Source organism: Ailuropoda melanoleuca, chromosome 9 (assembly GCF_002007445.2).
Source record: "Ailuropoda melanoleuca isolate Jingjing chromosome 9, ASM200744v2, whole genome shotgun sequence".
Taxonomy (NCBI): domain Eukaryota; kingdom Metazoa; phylum Chordata; class Mammalia; order Carnivora; family Ursidae; genus Ailuropoda; species Ailuropoda melanoleuca.
Genome location: NC_048226.1, coordinates 14,522,798 through 14,545,173, shown reverse-complemented (window position 1 = coordinate 14,545,173; position 22,376 = coordinate 14,522,798). Strand labels below are relative to the sequence as shown.

Here is a 22,376-nt window from a genome sequence, read left to right as displayed (position 1 = left end):
TTAGTGAAAATTAAAATGTAGGAGAGAAGAAATAACTTCTCTACCCAGTCATCACTGAAGACCCACATAGCCAAGTGTCTGGCATGTGCCTGTCATCTGCTTTTCTGACCATAGGGAGCAGCTCAAATGACAGGCACACAGATGGACACGTTGTGTGATTAATGGCATCTATGGCATCTACCAGGCCTGGTGGTGAGGATGCAGGAAATGGCGGCAGACATGAGCTAGTCCCCTTTTTGGTTTAGTGCTCCTTCCAAGGTTTGAAGTAGAGAGGAATCAGGAAAAATTCCAGCGCTATTTTTCACTAGAAAATCTGAAGGTCCCCTTCTTGCCTTCTCCAGAATCACTTGCCAAGACCAGACCTTTGATGGGTAGCTATCCCAGCCCTCTGACCGGCCCATCAAAATTACATTCTCCCCCCCCCTTCTTTTGTTTCTTCTTCTCTAGTTCTTTGTTCTTTTTCCCTCTTGCCTTTTTCCCCCTCCCCTTTTTCCCAAGCTTTGTCTCACCTCAGCAACCTCAGAGTGCAAACTAGCCCACCAGAGTGAGCTCCACTGAATCTCTAAGGAACAGATGGAAGTGGGTGAAACTGGGAAGGGTTTGAACAGGCAGCATGAAGACCTATAGCAACCTCCAGCCTAGTGCCCTTGGATTTCACCCCAGCTACCTTCTACTCAAGTGGGTCATTTCTAAATATGGCGCTTCTAACACATCAAGAATATAGGAGACCAATGGGGCACCTGGGTGGCTCAGTCAGTTAAAGCTCTGACACTTGATTTCAGCTCAGGTCATGATCTCAGTGTCATGGATTGAGCTCTATGTCAGGCTCTGAGATGAGGGTGGAGCCTGCTTAAGAGTCTTTCTCTCCCTCTGCCCCTCCTTCCTCCCTCCCCCTCCACTCTCTCTCTCTTAAAAAAACAAACAGGTTAAGCGTCTGCCTTCAGCTCAGGGCGTGATCCCAGGGTCCTGGGATCAAGCCCCACATCAGGCTCCCTGCTCTGCTGGGAGCCTGCCTCTTCCTCTCCCACTCCTCCTGCTTGTGTTCCCTCTCTCACTGGCTGTCTCTCTATCAAATAAATAAATAAAATCTTTAAAAAAACAACAAGAACAACAACAAAAAAACCAAAAAACATACAAAAAAAAAAAAAAAAANNNAAAAAAAAAAAAAAAAACAAACCCAGGAGACTAAGATTCTACCACTACAAATGGCCCAAACTTGATGCCATGGTCTTGGGATCATACCCAACTTGAGAATTCTTTCCTTTGCTGGCTTTTAAAAATTTAATTTGTTTTAAATAAGTAATCAAGACATGCAAAGGGTAAGAAAGGGTGAAAATTTTTCCTCCAGTCCTATTTTCCAGCCCCTCCCACCCAAACTACCAATGCCCTGTTTTTGTTTTTAATTAAGAGATTTTTTGGGAGCAATTTAGATTTATATAAAAATTGAATGGAGGGGCACCTGGGTCCCTGAGTCAATTAAGCATCTGACTCTTGATTTCAGCTTAGGTCATGATCTCAGTGTCCTGGGATCGAGCCCTCCTCTCCACCGGGCTCTGTGCTCAGAGGGGCGTCTGCTTGAGATCCTTTTCCTTCCCTCTTCCTATGCCCCTCCTTCCACTTGCACTCTCTTTCTCTCTCTCTAAAAATAAATAAATAAATCTTTTAAAAAAAATTGAATGGGAAATTTAAAAAGGTCCTATATCACCTTACACCCCTCCCCACCTTCCCCCCCATGATCAATATTTTGCTGTAGTGTAGAATGTTCATTAGAATTGATGAGCCAGTATGGATACATTATTATTAGCTACTGCTCACAGTTTATATTAGGTTCACTCTTTGTGTTGTATGTTTTGTGGATTTTGGCAAATGTATAATGACATGTATCCACCATCATGGTACCATACGGAATAGTTTCACTGCCCTATAAGTCCTCTGTGTTCTACCTAGTCATCCCTCCCTCCCCCTCCAAACCTCCAGCAACAGCTGATTTTTTTGCTATCTCCATACTTTTGCCTTTTCCGGAATGCATATGGCTGGAATCATACAGTGTGTAGCCTTTTCAGATTAGCTTCTTTCTCTTAACAATATGCATGTAAGTTTCCTCCATGTCTGTTCATGGCTTGATTGCTTATTTCTTTTTATTGATGCATAATATTCTATTGTCTGGATGTACCAGTCTGTTTATCCATTCACCTACTGAAGGACATCTTGATTGGTGCTATGCTAAGTTTTGCTAATTATGAATGAAGTTCCTATAAACACTCATGTGCAGGTTTCCCTGTGGACAGAAGTCTTCAACTCAGATGGAACTCAGAACCACCAAGGAATGTGATTACGAGATCCTATGGTAAGAATATGTTCAGTTTTATAAGAAACTGCCAACCTATTTTCCAACTCAGTGTAGTTTTTTGTTTTGTTTTGTTTTGTTTTGTTTTGTTTTGTTTTGTTTTCAGCAGTTTTAAAGTACATAGTGGTTAACAGAATAGGTTCTTAGCCAAGACGGAAACCCAGAGCCCACCAGCAGCTCCTGGAGACACCAAGCCAAGAGCTGTCGCCGTTCGCAGGGACAGAATCTACCTTAAGAGCACCAACTTGACCAGGCTACAAGGGCTTACTTTTTGCCTTGCTTACTTACTTGATCTGTGACCTCAGGCATGCTTATTTGCCCAACTGCAATTAGGCCTGGTAACAGTACCCAGATTCTAGGATCCAAGAATTACTGAGATATCCTGTGCACATTTTGGCACACCACTTGGTATAAGTAAGTGCTCAATAAATGTTAATTATTTTTATATCTTATTAGAAAAACCACCATCTCTCCCCCAACCCCTTCCCAAAACAGCCAGTATATCTTTAGGGACGAATCTGTGTAACAGTACGTTCAAGGGAGCCGGAGACAGAACAATTTGATATGTTGTATAATCTGGTGAGAAAAAATAAAAAAATGTGCAGCAGCTAAAATAAAAAGAAATCAACACTAGGAAGGAAACATCTTTAAGCGTAGAAGGTTTTGATCCGCAGAATAAATTCTCTCACTCTCCTCTCACCCTGGGTTCCCATTAGTGTTTTGCTGGCTCAGAATCCTCTGGGGCGAGTCCTGGATTATGAAATAACCTCTCTCTGGTGTCCTGCCAAAGCCTGCTCTGCAGACACCCAGACTAACCTGGCACTGGCTCATGGTAAGAAGCCTCCTCACCCCGAGGGCCTGACTAATGCTCATGTTTTTTCCTTTCTCAGACAACTCCACAGGCGGGCTGGGGCGGGAGAGGGGGTTGGCATTAAGCAATCCATGTGGTTTTTTTTTTTTTCTATTTCTTTGGGCAATTCTTACATGATGACATAATGATATGTGCTAACAATGAAAAATAAATGCACTGTGGCTGTATCTCTTTGTACTGGGTTTATTTTGGAAATTCACACACACACGAACCAGAAATCCTCTCCCGCGCATTCCTGATTAATAATCTATGGCTCCCCACAATGCCCACACACTGGTGGAGACGGAAACATTTGAGCGCGTCTACCAGCTGATTTGCCTTCATGATATCAGATGACTAGTTTTCCTGTTTTAACTGCACGGGCAGGGTTTAGGTGTCATGAGGTCAGAGTGTATGGAATTTTTTTTTTTAACCAAGGGTAAACAATGAAACCTGATAACTTATTCAGGGCATATGGCTCAAAAGCAGGCACTCACTACTATGAGGCATATCGCATTAATAAAGCCCCACACTCAGGGAAAATTTGGAGCAAAATCTTTCTGATTAACTGTAAAACCGAAATATGCCCAGCAGAGCTCAGAATCCTGCTGAGGAATTACAAATGGGGTAGGTTTGAAAAGTTGAACCGCAGGACACGTGGGTCTGCTGGAGTCGTCCAGATGGATGGCCACAGCCAGGCTTTAAGACTGTTCAGCCCATCGGTCCTGTGGGAAGGAGAACAGGAAGAGGGCAGAGGGTCAGAACAGGGTCTCTCTTGTTCCTCTCTCCCACCCAACTCAAGGGCCTCACCATTCCAATATAGTTTAATGGAGTCATGAGAAAAGGAAAGGGAGAACAGAGGAAAGAAAGAAAGAGCCAGTCCTCAGGAAAGATCTCCCACTCTAAATTTGCTTTGGGCACACACTGTGATCCAGGGGAATCCCTCTTCTTTTCTAGAAACTTCTGTGTGTGTGTGTTTGTTTTTTTTTTAGATTTATTTATTTGAGAGAGAGAGTGTGTGTGAGAGCAGGGGAAGGGGCAGAGGGAGAGAGAGAGAGAGAGAGAGAGAGAATCCTTACACATACTCCCTGCTGAGTGCAGAGCCCAACTCAGGGCTAGATCCCAGGACCCTGAGACTATGACCTGAGCTGAAATCCAGTTGGCAGCTTACCTGACTGAGCCACCCAGGTGCCTCTAGAACCCTCCGTGATTTATGGTCCAGTCTGTTGAGTCTGGATCATGATTAATGGCACAGTATCCAGATCAAACAATAGAAACCAACTTGAGTTCTGGGTCCCTCCCATGCTCGCTCTATGACTCGAGCCTTTCTCTAAATCTCACCCTCTTTGGCTGTGAAATGGAAATGGGACCAATATTCTACCTCCCTTCCAGCTGCTGTAAGCATCACAGAAACTAACAGGGCCTGGCACGGTCTCTGATGTAGTGAGTGCTGAGTCTAGGTTTTTATTGCATTATTGCTGTCATTGTTCCTATTTTGAGTTGACTACCCAGTTATGGATATTTTTCTGTCTGGAATAGGAAATAGGCAGGAAAGGGGTTCGTTGTAGCAGGGCTCAGTTATGGACACTAGGGCTGGGTATTTCAGTAGCCTCGGAGGCCACCACCTCTCCCTCGTCAGCCATTTAATTCAGTTCAACAAATGCATTTTGAGAACCAGGGTATGGATGAACATCCCATTGTCCCTGCCTGACCAGTGCTTGGCCTGACCAGGGAATTCTGCAAACACGGCTGTCCAATTAAAGTGATGTCATATGAAGTTGGAGACAGTCCCTCAAAATTAAAGACTGGCCTCTCAATCTGAAATAACAGACATATTATCTTGATCCCTCTTCTCCCCAAAATATATATATTGTATTTCAATGAAATAATTTCTGCTCAAAGTCCTTCGAAAATTCTCTGGCAATTGCCATAAAATATATCTAGGCAAGAGTTGTGTCCTAGGTATCCTTTAAGAAAAACATGGTTTCAAATATTTAAGTCCTGCAAGGGCCTGTACACAATTTGTCTGTTTGCATCTAAAGTGTTTGTCCGCCACTGTGTAGACATGGTTGAATTATGGCTATTTCACAATTTGGCATACAACCTCTGCTTTAATTTTCATTTTTTTTGTCTGGTCACGAAAGGGTGTTAAAGCCAGAAATGAAATGATGGTGTGGGACCCCGTTCTGATCCCCCAACCAAGCTTCAGAATTTATTCTCATGTTTGCCAAAGAGGATCTGTACCTTAGATATCTCGCAAAACCATTTGCCTTTATTAGGCCAAACAGAAAAACACATTAGGGTAAGTAAGCAGTCTGTTAAACTGCGAAGTTGAGCTAATTCATTAAGAATTATTTGGAAAAAGCATGTGGGCCCACACTGCATTCTTGATGTCCTGTGAGTCAGGACTCCAGTGGCAGAGCTATGTTGGGCTCTGAGGAGGCCTTTTCCAGCAAATTTTCTTTCCCGCTTGAAGCTGAATGTCTCTTGGTATCCTGGGGGTCATGGGGACGTGGGTGGGTGGTTGCATGCAAGAGGACTGGGGCTTTTATCTCCAGGAGCATTAAGAGCCCTGCACTTATATTTCTGCACCAATAAAAAGATGAGAAAGGGGAACATGACTTTGACCTTTAATTTCGTTTCATTGTCAACAAAGTGACCCTTGGCCTGGGTGAGAAAGTTAAAAAGTTGCTCAATTTTTCTGACTTTTACAGCTTTGATGAAAGAAAAGAAAAAGAAAGAAAGAAAGAAAGAAAGAAAGAAAGAAAGAAAGAAAGGGAGAAAGAAAGAAAGAAAGAAAGAAAGAAAGAAAGAAAGAAAGGGAAGGAAAAGAGAAAGAAAGAAAGAAAGAAAGAAAGAAAGAAAGAAAGAAAGAAAGAAAAAGAAAGAAAGAAAAAGAAAGGAAGGAAGGAAGGAAGAAAAAGAAAGAAAGAAAGAAAGAAAGAAAGAAAGAAAGAAAAGGAAGGAAGGGAAAGAGAAAGAAAGAAAGAAAGAAAGAAAGAAAGAAAGAAAGAAAGAAAGAAAAAGAGAAAGAGGAGAGAGAAGGAGGGAAGTAGGGAGAGAGGGAAGGAAGGAAGTGGAGAGAGAGGGAGGGAGGGCGGAAGGAAGAGAAAGGAAAGAGGGAAAGGAAAGAAAGATAGTTTGAGAGCTGCTGGTAAAGTGTTAGTACATGCAACAGTGTCTCCAGGTCTCTCCGAGCTCTATGTACTGATACTGAGGAGAGCCCTTAGAGAGACCTCCCTACACCAGGTGAGCTTCTTTGCCAGTTTACAGGTGAGTAACTAATCTCCGCTGCATCCAGCTTCTCTCTCTGGGCCGCCCCTTACCCCATATTCCGGTCCCCATACAGGGACAGGGAGACAAGGATGCAGATGTCTGACATATTCTTGAATTTCTAAGTTGTTTCTTAGAACTTCAAGGATTCTGTTGTAATAATTACAACTCTACCTAATCTTTATTCGACTTTGGGAAAAGAACCCCCGCTTGTCCCCAAATAGTTTCCCAAATACTGTCATTAATGTTTTCAAAGAAATCACTGGCACTCCAACCCTTGATGGCCTCAGCTGAACCTTCCCCTGCAGCCCTGCCCTCCACCCACCCAGCCCGGCCAGACTCCCTTGAGCTCCTATGCCACAAGCTCTGTTGGCTTTGTGGATGGCTTTTTCTTCCCCTAACTCCTTCCTCTTGCCAACTTCGATCCATCATTCACATATCTGTTTTAACATGGCTTCCCACAGGAAACCTTCACACCCCCCATCAACCAGGACCTGGCTTTTTATCCGTGCTGTTCTGGTTCCTGAAAGATGACTCCTAATGCACTTTATGCAACTGTTTTCTGAGTGCTGGGTTCCTGCTCTGTGAGCTCAGGGACTACTTCCTGGCTTCCCATTGTACCTCAGTGCTTAGTGCCATATTTGCACATAATAGGTGCTCAGTAATCTTTGATGGGAGTAAAAGAGAAAGAACACAGGAAGACACAGAAAAAGGAAGGGAGGAAGGGAGGGACGGAAGATGAATGAGACAAGAAAGGCCAAAAGTGTGTCACTGTGGAGGCATTCCTAATTTGTCATTACCCACCCCACCACACAGACACAAATGCATAGGCCTCTCTCCTCTATTTTCCTCCCTCCTCTATTTTCTCCTCTTTACAGAAATGCCAATTTTTTTTAAAGATTTTATTTATTTATTTTGACAGAGAGAGAGATAGCCAGGGAGAGAGGGAACACAAGCAGGGGGAGTGGGAGAGGAAGAGGCAGGCTTCCGGCAGAGGAGCCTGATATGGGGCTCGATCCCAGCACCCTGGGATCTTGCCCTGAGCCGAAGGCAGACGCTTAACAACTGAGCCACCCAGGCACCCCCAGAAATATCAAAATTAAAACGAAGTTAAAGTTATTCCTGCTTCAGTGTGTACCCCAATTTGATCTTTTTTTTGGTCATTCCAGGCCCCCACAATTCAAGTATATTTCAAAGCCAATTTAGTCAACAAGCATGAAATAGCATGTCTCTGCCACACACATCTCAACAAATAAATGACAAGATATGTTTTATTAAAATGTAATTCTTCATTTAAGTTTGAAAATCTTATAAAAGTTTTAAGTCATCAAATAATTCCACCTTGACAATGACATTGCAAAACTAATAAAAGGAAGTCACCAGAAATCATATTATTCAGGGGTGCAGGTAAAGATGAGGCATATCTCTGCAAAAAATCTAGAGAAAATGTGGTCTTCGGACAGATGCTTAACTTATAATTATAATAAATTTCATTATAAAAAAATTATTAAAAAATTTCATTATAATAAATTTCATTAGTAACGAATTTCTGTAGTGTCCGTCTATTTGATAAAGTGACGTCTATCTTATTTAGTAAAAAGAAGCCTTCCTTGCACCCAGGAGATATCCAAACTGAAACAGAGTTGTGTCAAATTCCTTTAGGACATTTCCTGTAGGATAAAAAGTCCCAATCCATAGAGGACTATAAGATGAGCCACTGCAGAGAAATTTTATTTTATTTTATTATTTTATTTTATTATTTTTTTAAGTTGGCTCCATGCCCAGCTTGGAGGGCTTGGGCAGGGCTTTCCCTCACGACAGTGAGATCGAGACCTGAGCTGAGTTCAAGAGTTGGACACTTAACCAACTGAGCCACCCAAGCGCCCCAGGGTATGAATTGGATAAAAATGTTTCCAAGACATTTTCCCTTGCTCTGGCTGAATTTCTCTTTTGGTGTGCAGAGAAATCAAGACGATTTAAAAGAAGAAGAAGAAAGAGCATAGTACAATAACATCACAGAGGAAAATACTACAGGTTTGCCTGTGTTCTTGTTCATCTTTTACTTCCTCCCCCGAAGGAAGGTAGGGCAGGGATGGCACAGCTGCGAGACAGGGCAAGAAATCGAGTGCACTGTAGATTCACTCACGACAGGAGATTTCAAAAGTTAGAATTACTGAATCTGGGCTAGAAAATAAGAGAGATTGACTTAGGCATTAAAGGTAGGTCCTGGCCAGTAAAAGTGATAGATCCTTATTACGTTGTCCCGAAAGAGACTGTGCTGCTCAGCATAGCTAATGCTAAGGAAATTTAAAGCAAGTTATAGGAAATACAGCTTCACCTGGTAGAATTCATTCTGAGGAATTTGCTGCCACAGGCAGTCATGAAATCAATCACAGAGCTGGATTTTTTCAAAGGGGCAGGATAATGTATGAGCCACTCTTCTGGCTAGTTGGGAAGGATAGAAGCAATCAATTCGCCTGCTTCTAGGAGATCACAGTTGATTACAAGTGGGGTCAGCGAAAAGATGTCCCCCGCACTTGATCAGGATAATTAAAAAGTGTTTGCCCATGCTCGCATGTCCTGGAAGGAAATAAGAAATAGGATATAGAGATCAAATGACATGAGCCAATATGACAAATGTTTTTTGACAGGGACAGAGCATTAAACAACACAAAGATCAATTCCAAGAACTAATTATAGGTATTCCTAAAATATTTTTTCATCAAAGCATTTTCTTCTGGTAATATAAATATTACAGTTTTTGTTTTTTAATCTGATTCTCTGACAAGTATTCTTGGAATACATCTACCAAACCTGAAAACACTTAACATTCATGATTTTTCTTTTGCCCAGTGGAAAGTAGAGCTTAATCAAAAGTTGTGAACGCACTCAAAATACAACCAAGACAATGGGAATTTTGACATTGTCATGACGAAGGTCAGTAATAAACTTCTTTGACAAAGTCACCACAGTGTAAATCCAGGATCTTTTTCTTTTGTAATCAATATCTCACCTCTACCTTCCTTTTCTTGGAAATGTGTCGTCTCTAGGACACCACTCGGCACTCTAGCAGATGTATCAAAAGCAACGTTGCAGAGAAAGACAAATGCCACAGGATTTCACTCATATGTGGAATTTAAGAAACAAATGAATAAAGAAAAAAGAGAGAAAACCAAAAAAAACATACTCTTGACTATGGAGAACAAACTGACGGTTACCGGGGGAGGTGGGTGGGGGTGGGGGAAAGAGGGGACGGGGATTAAAGAGCACACTTCTCACGAGGTGCACTGAGTAATAAGGTGCACAGTTGTTGAATCACTATAGGATACACCTGAAACAAATGTAAGACTGTATGTTAAAAAAAGAAGAAGGAGGAGGAGAAGGAGAAGAAGAAGAAAGAAAGAAAGAAACAGGGGCTCCTGGCTGGCTCAGTGCATAGAGTGCGCAACTCTTGAACTCAGGGTTGAGAGTTCAAGCCCCATGTTGTGTGTGAAGATCACTTAAAAATAAAATCTTTTAGGGCGCCCGGTTGGCTCAGTCGGTTAAGCCTCGACCTTCAGTTCAGATCATGATCCCAGGGTCCTGGAATGGAGTCCTGCGTCAAGCTCCCTGCTCAGCAGGGAGTCTGCTTCTCCCTCTGCCCCTCCCCCACCTCGTGTGTGTGCGCGCGCAAGCACGTGCACGCGCTCGCTCTCTCAAAAATAGAGAAAATCTTAAAAAATAAAAAAATGAAAATAAAATAATAAAATAAACTCTTTTTAAAAAAAAAACAACATTGCACCTCTGGCATTCTAACTCATGATCTTCGGAGAGACGCTAAAAAAGGCATTTCAGGGGTGGTTGGAGCCTGCATTTTTGTTTGGGCACAAAAGAATGACACGCCATCTATGAAAAAGGGAAATTTTGCTTTACAAAATTACAAAACAAAATCCTGGGTGAGTCATCCTAAAACCTAGTCTTTGAATTTCAATAGTGTTGCAGTGCTGAAAAGGCATCATTGTCACCTCCTGAGAACCAGGAAGTGTTACCTACTTTAAGGGACAAGGACCAGCCCACATTTATTACCTACATTAAAAAAAAAAAAACAAATGTAAAGATAAAAGGTGTCTGGAAGTTTTCCCATGATAAACCACCACAATTTGAAATAGTAGTTATAATCTAAACTTAAAGACATCCTTGTTTTCATAAGCATGTTTTATTAAAACATCGTCTTGACTAATTACTAAAAAAAAATGAAAGTATATATCTCTGTGTTAATATCAGAAAAGTTTTCTATCACTTGCCTGGACATGGTGTTGGGTGTCAGCTGGGTTACCTTGGGAAAACCAAGTTTTTTACCTTGGGAAAACTCCTCTTACCTTGACATCCTCGTCTGTAAAATAGGTACAACAATATGGCCTACTCCACAGGACTGTTGTAAATTTAAATCAATATAAAGGAAAAACAAAAAAAACCCTGCACTTATGTAATAAGTGCTTAGAAATTGTTATTTTCCTTCAATCCCCAGAAAGCCTGGGTTTCAAGGGAAGTCGTGTTTCTCCTGGGAGAGAGAGGGACAGTGGAGGTCATTTCCTGTCTTGTGGTTTTGGGTGTAAGAGTGAGAGAGAGGTGTCCATTGTTATACTCCCCCCCCCCACTCCCACCCGTTCCTCTAACCCCCTCTCCTGCCAGATTTCTCCTTGAATTCTGCACTCTGCCATCAGCTAGGTGTTCTCCCTCCTCCCAGTCCTTCCATCTGCTCTTCCCTCAGCCTGCAATAATTGCCTCTGCTCTCCCCCCACCAAACCCCGATTTGGCTCACTCACACTCATCCATCACCCTCTGCTCAGATGTCATCACTCCCCACATCGGAGTGAGGTTCTCTTTATACATGCACTCACAGCCCCCATGCTTCCATCACCACCTTTCAATATCCCTTTACTCTCGATACCGACCTTTAGACGGCAAGCTCCACTTGGCGGGGATTTGGTCTTGTGCCTTCACCACTCCTCCCCACCACTGGGCTCCATTTCTTTTTCTTTTTTTTCTTTCTTTTTTTAACAATTTTATTTATTTATTTATTTATTTATTTATTTGAGAGAGAGCAAGAGTGAAAGAGCTCAAGCAGTGGGGTGGCGGGGAGAGCAGCAGAGGGAGAGGGAGAAGCAGAGAGCCCAACTGGGGGCTGGATCCCAAGACCCAGGATCATGACCAGAGCCAAAGGCAGACACTTAACCGACTGAACCACCCAGACGCCCCTGGGCTCCCTTTCTGACACACCGTTCCACGTCCCAAGTGGTTAAGACAAGCAACCAAGATCAACAGGGAGACTGCCCCTTCATAGAACCACATAGAACCACGCTTTCTGTTTTCATTTGCCTTTATGCTGCCAAACCAGCTGTTGATGAGGAACTGCTCAAATGAAATGGTTGTTCTGACCATTATATTCAGAGTCAACATGACAGGAGAACCACTATCCAGTTTGTGTGGAACTAAGTGGTTTATTTTTTATAAAACTAATACTGGGAGGGTGCCTGGCTGGCTTAGTCTGAGGAGCATGGGACTCTTGATCTTGGGGGTCATGAGTTTGAGCCCCATATTGGGTATAGAGATTACTTAAAAATAATAAAATCTTTTTTAAAAAAAGAAAACAAAACAAATACTGGGAAATCTATAAGGCAGTATGAATTGGAAAATTTCAAAATGAAGTCAAATGCATGAAATTCTTTCTTTGGGGCTTAGTTAGTCTAAGAAGAAAGACTCAAATGGCTGTTGTTTTTACATAAGTCTAAACTTAACTGTTCAATCATATTGCAGCGTTCACATTTATCTGCTAGAATATGCAAAGAATATTAACCTCATAATCTTTTAAGTACAGATAGCATATACTTGGCCTTGTGGCGGGCGATTGGAATGAAAATAAAAAATAAATCGAGCAATTAGAAGACAAGTATAGACTGGTCAGAGTTCAGTGGTGTTTATAATTAATTGATCACAGGCAGTTGCGGGTTTCTTTGTTCCTTCTCCACTCCCATGGCTTTACTTGAATAGAAGAAGAAGGAGAGGGAGAGGAAGAAGAAAGAGGAGGAGGGGGAGGGGAAGGAAGAGGAGGGGGAGGAAGAGGAGGACAACCAAGGAGAGGAGGAGGAGAAGAAGAGGAAGAAAACAAAGAGGAAGAAGAAGGAGAAGACAAAGAAGAGGAAGGCAAGTACAGGAAGGTAAGGGACTGATTCAGGCAATTCAGCCTCCCATTCCACCCATACCTGCCAGTTGCAGTTAACAGAGGCAGAAGCGTGGAACACTGCAGATGAATGATGCGGTTCTTTGTTCTCTCATTGTGACTGGAGGCTGAAGCTACATTTAGAGATACACGATGACAGCTCTAACAATAATTAGCTTATTCAAGCTGGGGCCATATATGGAACCTTTGCTAAGCACTGTCCATGCATTATGCCATTTAATAATCACAAGAATCCTATGAGGTATGGAATAATTACAATGACACAGATGAGTAAGCGATGAAGAACTTTGCCCAAGGTCACAGACACAACTGACAATCAGCAGAGCCAATCTTCAAACGGTTTGTCATTTGATTCCAGAATTGTCTTCTTAGCTTCCAGCCTACACTCCAGCCCTCACCCAATCTCAGATAATGAGACGTAGTGGGGAAAACTTGAGGTCTGGAATCTGAAGGCTTGCATTAATTAGCAGTTTGAGTAGGTTACTCCATCTCAGTTTCATCATTTGTGGTATGAGAATAATCATACCCACCCCTCCTGCTTTCCAGAACTCCCATGATGATTAGGCGAAATGGTTTACATGCAAGAACTTAAGAAACAGGAATGTGCTGTACAAATATCAGCTGATAGGGTTTATTTATGAGTGTAGTCTGTTGATGGATTTGTAGGAAATTTGTTGGTGCTTAGGGAGAATTTTATGTGTGACAGTCAGAAATGAGTTCCACCCAAACCAAATATGATAAGTGGATGATGGATGCAAATGATGGACTTTGCCCACACAGATAAATGGATGTGATTTGAAGAAGGAAGTATCTGTCCCATAGCCATGCACTCCAGGCTTGGGGAAAGAGTAACTGTCGCCTACAGAAGAGTAGAACATCAAAGACAAGGTTCCTCTTCTGAACACGGTTGTGTTGGGACCAGCACTGCATACAGATTAAGCACAGGCAAATGCGTTTGAATAACACAGATTTCCTAGGAATTAAAAAAAAAAAAAAGATCTCACCTAAAGAATAGACCAGCATTTCCGTATGTATTTACTTGGAGAAGACCGATCGCTTGTATGGTTTCAAAATTTTGTTTCATAACCTTTACATATTCCCCCCAATATCTTTTTCCATGTGAAATGAAAATGCAAAAGACGTTATCCACTTCTATTACTTTTCTGGGGAAATATAGTGTTACAGAGAAGAAGGTAACTTGAGATCCAATTTCATCCATCATATTTTTCCACCTGTCCTTAGCATCGTAACTCTTGTTGCTTTTCATGTAAAATAACACCCTTGACTACAATAATTTATTTTCTGGTACTCAAGCATATCGTTGAGCACTAGAATAGATAACTATAGTTCCTCTCTGTTCAACATCCATTCCCTCTTCAGCTAATAGCACCTCGATTTTCCTTTAAGACACCACCCTCTTTCTCTGTCCTCAGTCCTTAAGATTTCATGGGGGCTCACTCCATCTATTGTTTCCATTGGTTGGCCAGTGACCTAACCCTGACCAATCAAAGCGATGGTGGGTTTTTTTGTTTTTTGGGGGGGGTTTTTTTAATGCTGGGCATGGGACCCAGTCAAGACTCTGGGTATTAATCCTGGAATGTTTGGTGCGACTACTGGGAAAGAAGCTAAACTTGTAAGATATCATCTTTGAGGTGCTTGAAGTCACTGTTGCTGCCAATTGAAGAGAACCTACTTGAGGACAAGGCCAACACAAAGAAAAGTGGAGCCAAAAGATAGATAGATAGAAGATAGATGGATAGATAGATAGATCTTATATATATATATAGATATATAGATATAGATAAAGCTATAGATATAGATAGATAGATCATATATATATGTAAGTCATATCATATATATATATGTAAGTTTCCTAAGGGCTTTATTGGTGCACTTATCTCTCCCTTATTCTTTTCCATTATGTGACCTAATACATTCTCTTTTTGATTAAGCCAGTTTCTAATGAGGTTCTGTTACTTGCAGCTGAAAGCAATCTCACTAGCCCAATGGGATTTATCAGTTGTGCAACAGTTCTATGAATTACATGTTTTGTCTGCCAGGACTCTCATACTTTCTCAGAAATAGGAAGAAGAGATCAAAAAAGAATTTGTGGAGCAAGGATTTACTCCTTTTGTTTCATTTTCCCTCCCTGTTCTTGATCATTCCCGAGTGTTGAGTGACAGTAAGAGCAAACATGCATACAGCACACGCACTATGACAGGCACTCTTTTAATCCCATGTTTTCAGTATAATTATTATCCTCATTATACCAATTAAGGAAACCAAAAAGAATTTCTTTCAGTGTTTCAAAAGACATCCAAGCACTTGAGATGTAAGTTTAGCCTCAATGTAACACCTTCCAGATGTTAACAGGTGTTGTATTTGTATCAACATAAGAATCTATAGAAGTATTTTAGTTAAGAGTCAAATTATGTTCTTCATTCTGTCACTGCAAAGCTGTTGAAATTTGGAGAAGTCACCTAATCATTCTTTCAAGCCAAAAAATCCTGAATGCCAGGAAATGGGAAGGAAAAAAAAAACTAGCTTGTGCTCCAGCATTGATCTTAAAAATCAAAGCTTTGGATTGTAGTCCCATTAATTGGCTGTGTGTGGGTGTCTGTAAAACCAAGTCAGTGATTCAACCTGCTTATCTCTGGTATGTTATGTGTAAGGCAAACAAGAAAAGATATTTAAAAGTGATTTGTGAAATTGAAGGTTCTTGGTACATGGAAGATATTGTGACTACTTCCAGTGTCAAAAATTTGCATTTGCCTGAAGATATGAACAGACACTTTTCCAATGAAGACATACAAATGGCTAACAGACATATGAAAAAATGTTCAAAATCATTAGCCATCAGGGAAATTCAAATCAAAACCACATTGAGATACCACCTTAGACCAGTTAGAATGGCAAAAATTGACAAGGCAAGAAACAACAAATGTTGGAGAGGATGTGGAGAAAGGGGATCCCACTGTTGATGGGAATGCAAGTTGGTACAGCCACTCTGGAAAACAGTGTGGAGGTCCCTTAAAAAGTTAAAAATAGAGCTACCCTATGACCCAACAATTGCACTACTGGGTGTTTACCCCAAAGATACAGACGTAGTGAAGAGAAGGGCCATATGCACCCCAATGTTCATAGCAGCATTGTCCACAATAGCTAAACTGTGGAAGGAGCCAAGATGCCCTTAAACAGACGAATGGATAAAGAAGATGTGGTCCACGTATACAATGGAATATTACTCAGCCATCAGAAAGAGCCTTTACCCAACATTTGCTGCAACATGGACGGGACTGGAGGAGATTATGCTAAGTGAAATAAGTCAAGCAGAGAAAGACAATTATCATATGGTTTCACTCATTTACGGAACATAAGGAATAGCAGGGAGATTGGTAGGAGAAGGAAGGGAAGAATGAAGGGGGGGTAAACAGAAGTGGAATGAACCACTAGAGATTATGGATACTGGGAAACAAACTGAGGGATTCAGAGGGGAGGGGGGTGGGGGACTGGGATAGGCCGGTGATGGGTATTAAAGAGGGCACATATTGCATGGAGCACTGGGTGTTATACGCAAACAATGAATCATGGAACACTACATCAAAAACTAAGGATGTACTGTATGGTGACTAACATAACATAATAAATTTTTTTTTAATTTGCATTCGCCTGAATAAGAGAATATTTCCTTCATCATGATACTAGAGGATATGGCTTAGAAATCCCCCAAGCCACAACCAGAAAATAAGCCTTGGCTGGGGTGGGATAGGAAAAGAAGAAGGAGAAGGAGAAGGAGGAGAAGGAGAAGGAGTTAAGAACACAGTAAAGTCATCATTCTTTAGTCATAAGTGATGATTTTTCTGACATATTCTATAGCTCTGCAAAATTTTTGTGCCATCACCTTCTATACAGAAAAGAGTTAACTACTATAAAAATGACAGCAGAAATAATACCTGGTATCAAAAAAGCTGGCTCTGCCTCTAGCTTATTTTGTGACCTAGGTCACAGGTACCCCTAGACCTCAGTTTCCTGAAGGGATTGAATTATATAATGTGATGGGCATCACTGATGCTCTTTCCTCTCACTTTCAGGTACATGGAAGACTCTATTTATCAGACTGCAGTTATGCTTGGCCAGGTGACTACTTCTTGCCAATAGTATATGAGCCGAAGAGTTACATGCCGCTTCTAGGCAAGGGACATCCCAGTAGCCTCTTCCCTTGCTAGGGCCATAGAGGATGCCACAAATTCAAGATGGTCTGTTGTAGGTGGTAGAGCCTCCATCATCGGCCGCTTGGGTTGGTATTTGGAAGAGTCCTTGCCAACTTGTAACTGGTATGAAGAGTGAACACAAACTAAACCTTTGTTTTGTAAAGCAACAAATATTTTAGTGCTAATTTGTTACAGCAGCATAACCTAGAATAATGAAATAGTTTTCTAGGGGTGCCTGGTGTCTCAGCTGTTAAGTGTCTGCCTTCGGCTCAGGTCGTGATCCCAGGGTCCTGGGATCGGGTCCCGCATTGGGCTCCCTGCTCGGCGGGAAGCCTGCTTCTCCCTCTCACACTCCCCTTGCTTGTGTTCCCTCTCTCACTGTCTGCCAAATAAATAGATTAATAAATAAATAAAAATCTAAATATATATATATATATATAAAATAAAATAGTTTTCTCTTTTTTTCTCTCCACTCTCACTTGCTACAAATGCTATGCATATGCTTCCTATGCTGAAATAATGGGTTAGAGCAAAAAGAAGTTATGAACCCCACAGATCTGCTAGGATGTTTTCCTTTATAATTGTAAGCAGAGATGTGGATAAGGAGAGGCCATGGAGTTTCTCTGCCCTCAGGAGGGGGAATTCTAAAGATTTCCTCAATCTTGTTTTCCAATTCCTCCCACCAAGACTTTTAAAAAAAGTTAAAAGGAGTGTTTATCTTACTAAATATCAGAAAAATAGATATCAAACTTGGAAGACATGTGTTAATGTAAATGTGTAGAAAATAGACACCTTAGTTTATTGCACTTAGATATTACACTTAATGTATTGGTCATATCTATTTGCACATGTGGCCCAAGAAACTTGCATAGTAAGAACATTTTAATAAATCTAATAAGTAACATAATATTCCTGGCTATGCTCATTATATCTTTGCTCTCAAAACCAAGAAGTTTGTTCAAACTGGTTAATGTATGGTATCTAATAAGTAACATAATATTCCTGGCTATGCTCATTATATCTTTGCTCTCAGAACCAAGAAGTTTGTTCAAACTGGTTAATGTATGGTAAATTTTATGTATTCATGTTTTGCCTAAAATTCAGAACACCCACTCAAGGATAATACAAAAAGGAACAAGAATAACAGTCTGTTTGGAGCAAGGAAGCAAGTCAAATAAGAAGGATATTTTGTCCATGTTACCCTAAGACTTACATGTTTTTTATTGACATTCATAGAAGCCCTAGACTTCTACTTAAAATATAAAATATAACTGGATCCATCCTAAAAAACTCGTTTGCTTGGCAAATTCCAACGTGCCTTTACAACAGAAGCACAAACTGAGTAAGGAAAAGGCAAGCAAGGAAGGAGACAAAGTGGTTCCAGACCTACTCCGGGTTTTTTCCTCCCCTGCCTCATCATGCAGGGTAGGTAGGTAGAAGGGCAAGAGGAAGGGGAAAATGAGGGACATCACAGGAGTGGATGAGAGTAGAAGAAGAAACTGGCAAAGTGAGCACGGTTAACATGATAAAGAAAAAGGAGAAAAGAACATGCAGGGAGTCTCATACAATTTCAAGCATGGTCAAGTCAAGGTGAAGCAACAAAGTGACAAGCAAGAGAACCACTTTTTGACTTGACTCCCTCACGAAATAGCTTTGAAACCTTTTGGTTGAGATGTTCCTGCAATGGCTTATAGAGCTAAAGCCTCAGAATTGCAACTTAGATATATGGAGGACCCACCATCGAGGTCACTCTGAGTGGTGCAAGACGAGCCTCCAAATGCATTAAGAGAGACCAGTCAAAAGGCAGAACCAAAACTGGAGGGAAGGCCACGTGGAGTTGAGAGGAGAGTGGCTTGAAGGTTCAACGTCTTCTCCAGAGTCCAGTCCTATACACTGTTAACGTATCCCATCTCGCCAGGCTCCTCCTGGGGTAGCAGAGAAGTCCAACCATGCTTTAGTCATACTTCTTGTCTCTAGATGTTCAGACAATCCCACCATACTGCTAATGGATAAAGACAGAGGTGCCCATGAGCAGGAAAGTGGTCTAAAAATGGAGGAAACAGAAAAACTCATCATAAAAAGTAGCTAACAATTTTTGAACTAGCTATTGCAAGCCAGGTGGTAAGCTAAACCTTTTCATACCTTGTCTTTTTTTTTTTTAAGATTTATTTATTTATTCGACAGAGATAGAGACAGCCAGCGAGAGAGGGAACACAAGCAGGGGGAGAGGGAGAGGAAGAAGCAGGCTCATAGCGGAAGAGCCTGATGTGGGGCTTGATCCCATAATGCCGGGATCACGCCCTGAGCCGAAGGCAGACGCTTAAGCGCTGTGCCACCCAGGCACCCCCATACCTTGTCTTTTAAAAAATCCTATATCACACTCTGCGTTTGCTTGCTTGATAGATGATGAAAATGAGGCTCCAAAGAATGAAGTAAGTTCTTCAAGTTCTCATATTTTTTAAATAAAAGAGGTGGGACGGGGCGCCTGGGTGGCACAGCGGTTAAGCGTCTGCCTTCGGCTCAGGGCGTGATCCCGACGTTGTGGGATCGAGCCCCACATCAGGCTCNGCCACCCAGGCACCCCCATACCTTGTCTTTTAAAAAATCCTATATCACACTCTTGCGTTTGCTTGCTTGATAGATGATGAAAATGAGGCTCCAAAGAATGAAGTAAGTTCTTCAAGTTCTCATATTTTTTAAATAAAAGAGGTGGGGTTCTGAGCCAGATTATCTGACCCAAAGGCCAGCTGTAGTCACATATCACACCACAGAGAGGATGGGTGGCCACATCCCTCTACAAGTTGCTCTCATTAACTGTTAAATGCCTTGCACTCTTCATATCCCTCAGTTTGGTGATTGGCTTCATTCTCAGCCACGAATACCTTGAGTATGTCAGTGTAGAGATAACTTCTGTCCTTCCGCTAACCCTTGACTCATCTGGGTTAGTTGTGTCTACCTACTTAACAGAAAATCTGGGCTTTAACTTATGTAAAAGCAAAGAGATTTGCAGAGAGAGCTTCAATAAATATTTCCTTATAAAACCCTGGCAGATGTCCAAATGGGCTCCCAAGTATTTCATAGTTAAAGAGTGGTTCAAATAGTAGCAGCAATAAATATTTACAGAATGACTGAACTTTTAATAATTAAAGAGATCCTCCCTTAGAAACACTCTTCCATGGGGCGCCTGGGTGGCACAGCGGTTAAGCGTCTGCCTTCAGCTCAGGGCGTGATCCCAGCGTTATGGGGTCGAGCCCCACATCAGGCTCCTCTGCTATGAGCCTGCTTCTTCCTCTCCCACTCCCCCTGCTTGTGTTCCCTCTCTCGCTGGCTGTCTCTATCTCTGTCAAATAAATAAATAAAATCTTTAAAAAAAAAAAAAAAGAAACACTCTTCCATGAATCTGTTTGAAGATAAGGAAAGATGTGGAAGGATATAAATTAAACTTTTCATTTATTCATTTTAATTCACACTCTCCACAAATATTTATTAGCCTTCTAGTCAATCCCAGACACTGTGCCACTTACTTCTCAGGGATGTACTAGTTATCTATTGCTGTGTAACAAATTAACCCCAAACTTGGCAAGTTAAAGCAACAAACACTTATGCTCTCACAGTTTCTGAGGGTCAGGAATCTGAGAAGAGATTAGAGGGGTGGTTTTGGGTTAGTCTCTAGAGAGGCTGTGGTCAAGTTATTGGCTAGAGTAGAGGTCATCTTAAGACTTACAGAATCTGAAGAAGCTGGGTCCAAGCTCACTCACCTAGGTGTTCCTTGCTGTCTGTTACCAAAGACTCCAGTTCCTTGCCATGTGGGCCTTTCTGTAAGACTTCCCAGAGCCAGAGATCCACGAGAAAGAAAAAGAGAGAATATGCATCCAAACCAAAGCCACAATTGGCTTTTTATTGTCTAGTCTCCAAAGTCATTCTAGGTCACGTCTGAAAATCAAGCTCCACCTCTCAAAGACAGAAACATCAGAGAATCCCTGGATATAATTTTAAAACCATGGAGGGGAGCTGATTGGAGAGGAAACTGATAAAATTGGCTTTAGGTACTCGTCCATGTTTTGACTAATTACAATTACCCTGTGCTGTTTTATAATGTAATTTTCTGTCCATAAACTATATATGGCCATGTGTTTGGGATGGGAAGGGAGACTAATTAGACATAGGTCCAGGAGGTAAGCATCCTTCTCTTTCTCACCCTCTCCGTAGAAGACCGAGAAAGCATCAATTCCCCCATCAAGGCATTTGGCGTCTTTAGCTGAGGGATGTTATTTTCCATTCAGTGTCAAGGTACAGCATAGACCCAAAGTTCTAGTCAGGCACCGTAGTAGCTAAGCTGAAAGAGCGTGGGGGAATGCTCAAAATGACACCGAAAAGACTAGCAAAAAAGATCATCAGGGAAGCTAGAAACTGCCACATAAATGTATTTGCCAATGATTTTCAACGTTCCAATTCATTTAACTTTTAATGGTCTGTATTTTGACCTGTTGAACTGTTTAGCAGATTCAGATTTTCACCATTGTCCTTCACATCAAATAATGAATTCTGAAGCAGCATATTCATCTGTCAGTTTAGAGGATGCGGCATCTCATCTCTGTAGTGAAATCAAGTTCCCCTCACCTTTCAACAGCCAAAGCACCACTTCATCGTCAGCAATGTGGAAAGCCGCAAATCAATTAAACTTACCTTGCATTTATGAGTGCCCATGAATTGCACTTACAATGGTTTTGCAAAAAAAAAAAATGATCATGCCGGGTTCTCGACAAAAGCACGAAAGTCAGGTCATGGCACATTTGGGGTCCGTGACACCTTCCCTCTTTGCCCTGTCTGTGACTCAAGCAGACTTCCTCACGTATTTTCCTTGGGCCCACTGCCGTATTCACTTTGCAATATTCCTCGTCGCTTTATTCAAATCCAAGAAGAAAACCACACGCAGGTTTCTGAAGAGCCACATGTGGCTTAGAAAGCCTCAGGTTGGAATGCAGCCCCTGTAATCCCCTCACAGGGGTAGAGAGAAAGCAACTCCAGAGAAGGTTCCGAATACAACCAATGTCCCTTTGAGCGAAGTTTTGCATTTCGTTTTCTGCTTTAAAATCTCTATTGGCTGCACATCTGAGAAGGCTTAAGAATATAATTTATTCCATATAAAGTTCCCGGTAATTTATGCTCACTAAATTGGCAACATAGGAAGAATTTTTTCATTGACTACCATGGAAGATTATTAAAGGCCATTTCGTACAAATAAAGACAGTGCAGGTAGCCACACTTCATACAAAAGGAAATATATTAGCAGCTCAAGTTTTAAATTAAAACCGTCTCTAGCGGCGCCTGGGTGGCTCAGTCGTTGGGCGTCTGCCTTCGGCTCAGGGTGTGGCCCGGGGGTCCTGGGATCGAGCCCCGCATCAGGCTCCTCCGCTAGGAGCCTGCTTCTTCCTCTCACCCTCCCCCTGCTTGTGTTCCTTCTCTCGCTGGCTG

The 22,376-nt window shown here is 41.7% G+C and overlaps 1 long non-coding RNA gene across 4 annotated transcripts in view; it reads right to left on the bottom strand.

The window, feature by feature from the left end:
- Positions 1–3,381: 3,381 nt before the first annotated feature.
- LOC105239727 overlaps positions 3,382–22,376 on the bottom strand; it is a 42,624-nt gene continuing 23,629 nt past the window's right edge. The window contains exons 2-5 of one of the 4 annotated variants that reach the window (XR_004627716.1): positions 20,660–21,889; positions 18,640–18,945; positions 8,809–9,050; positions 3,382–3,922 (exon numbers count right to left, since the gene is read on the bottom strand). This is a non-coding gene — a long non-coding RNA (uncharacterized LOC105239727). Of the gene's footprint in view, positions 3,923–8,808; positions 9,051–12,712; positions 13,664–18,639; positions 18,946–20,659; positions 22,295–22,376 lie in introns of those variants that run through there. The other 3 variants (XR_004627717.1, XR_002143703.2, XR_002143702.2) reach the window with 3 other exon arrangements.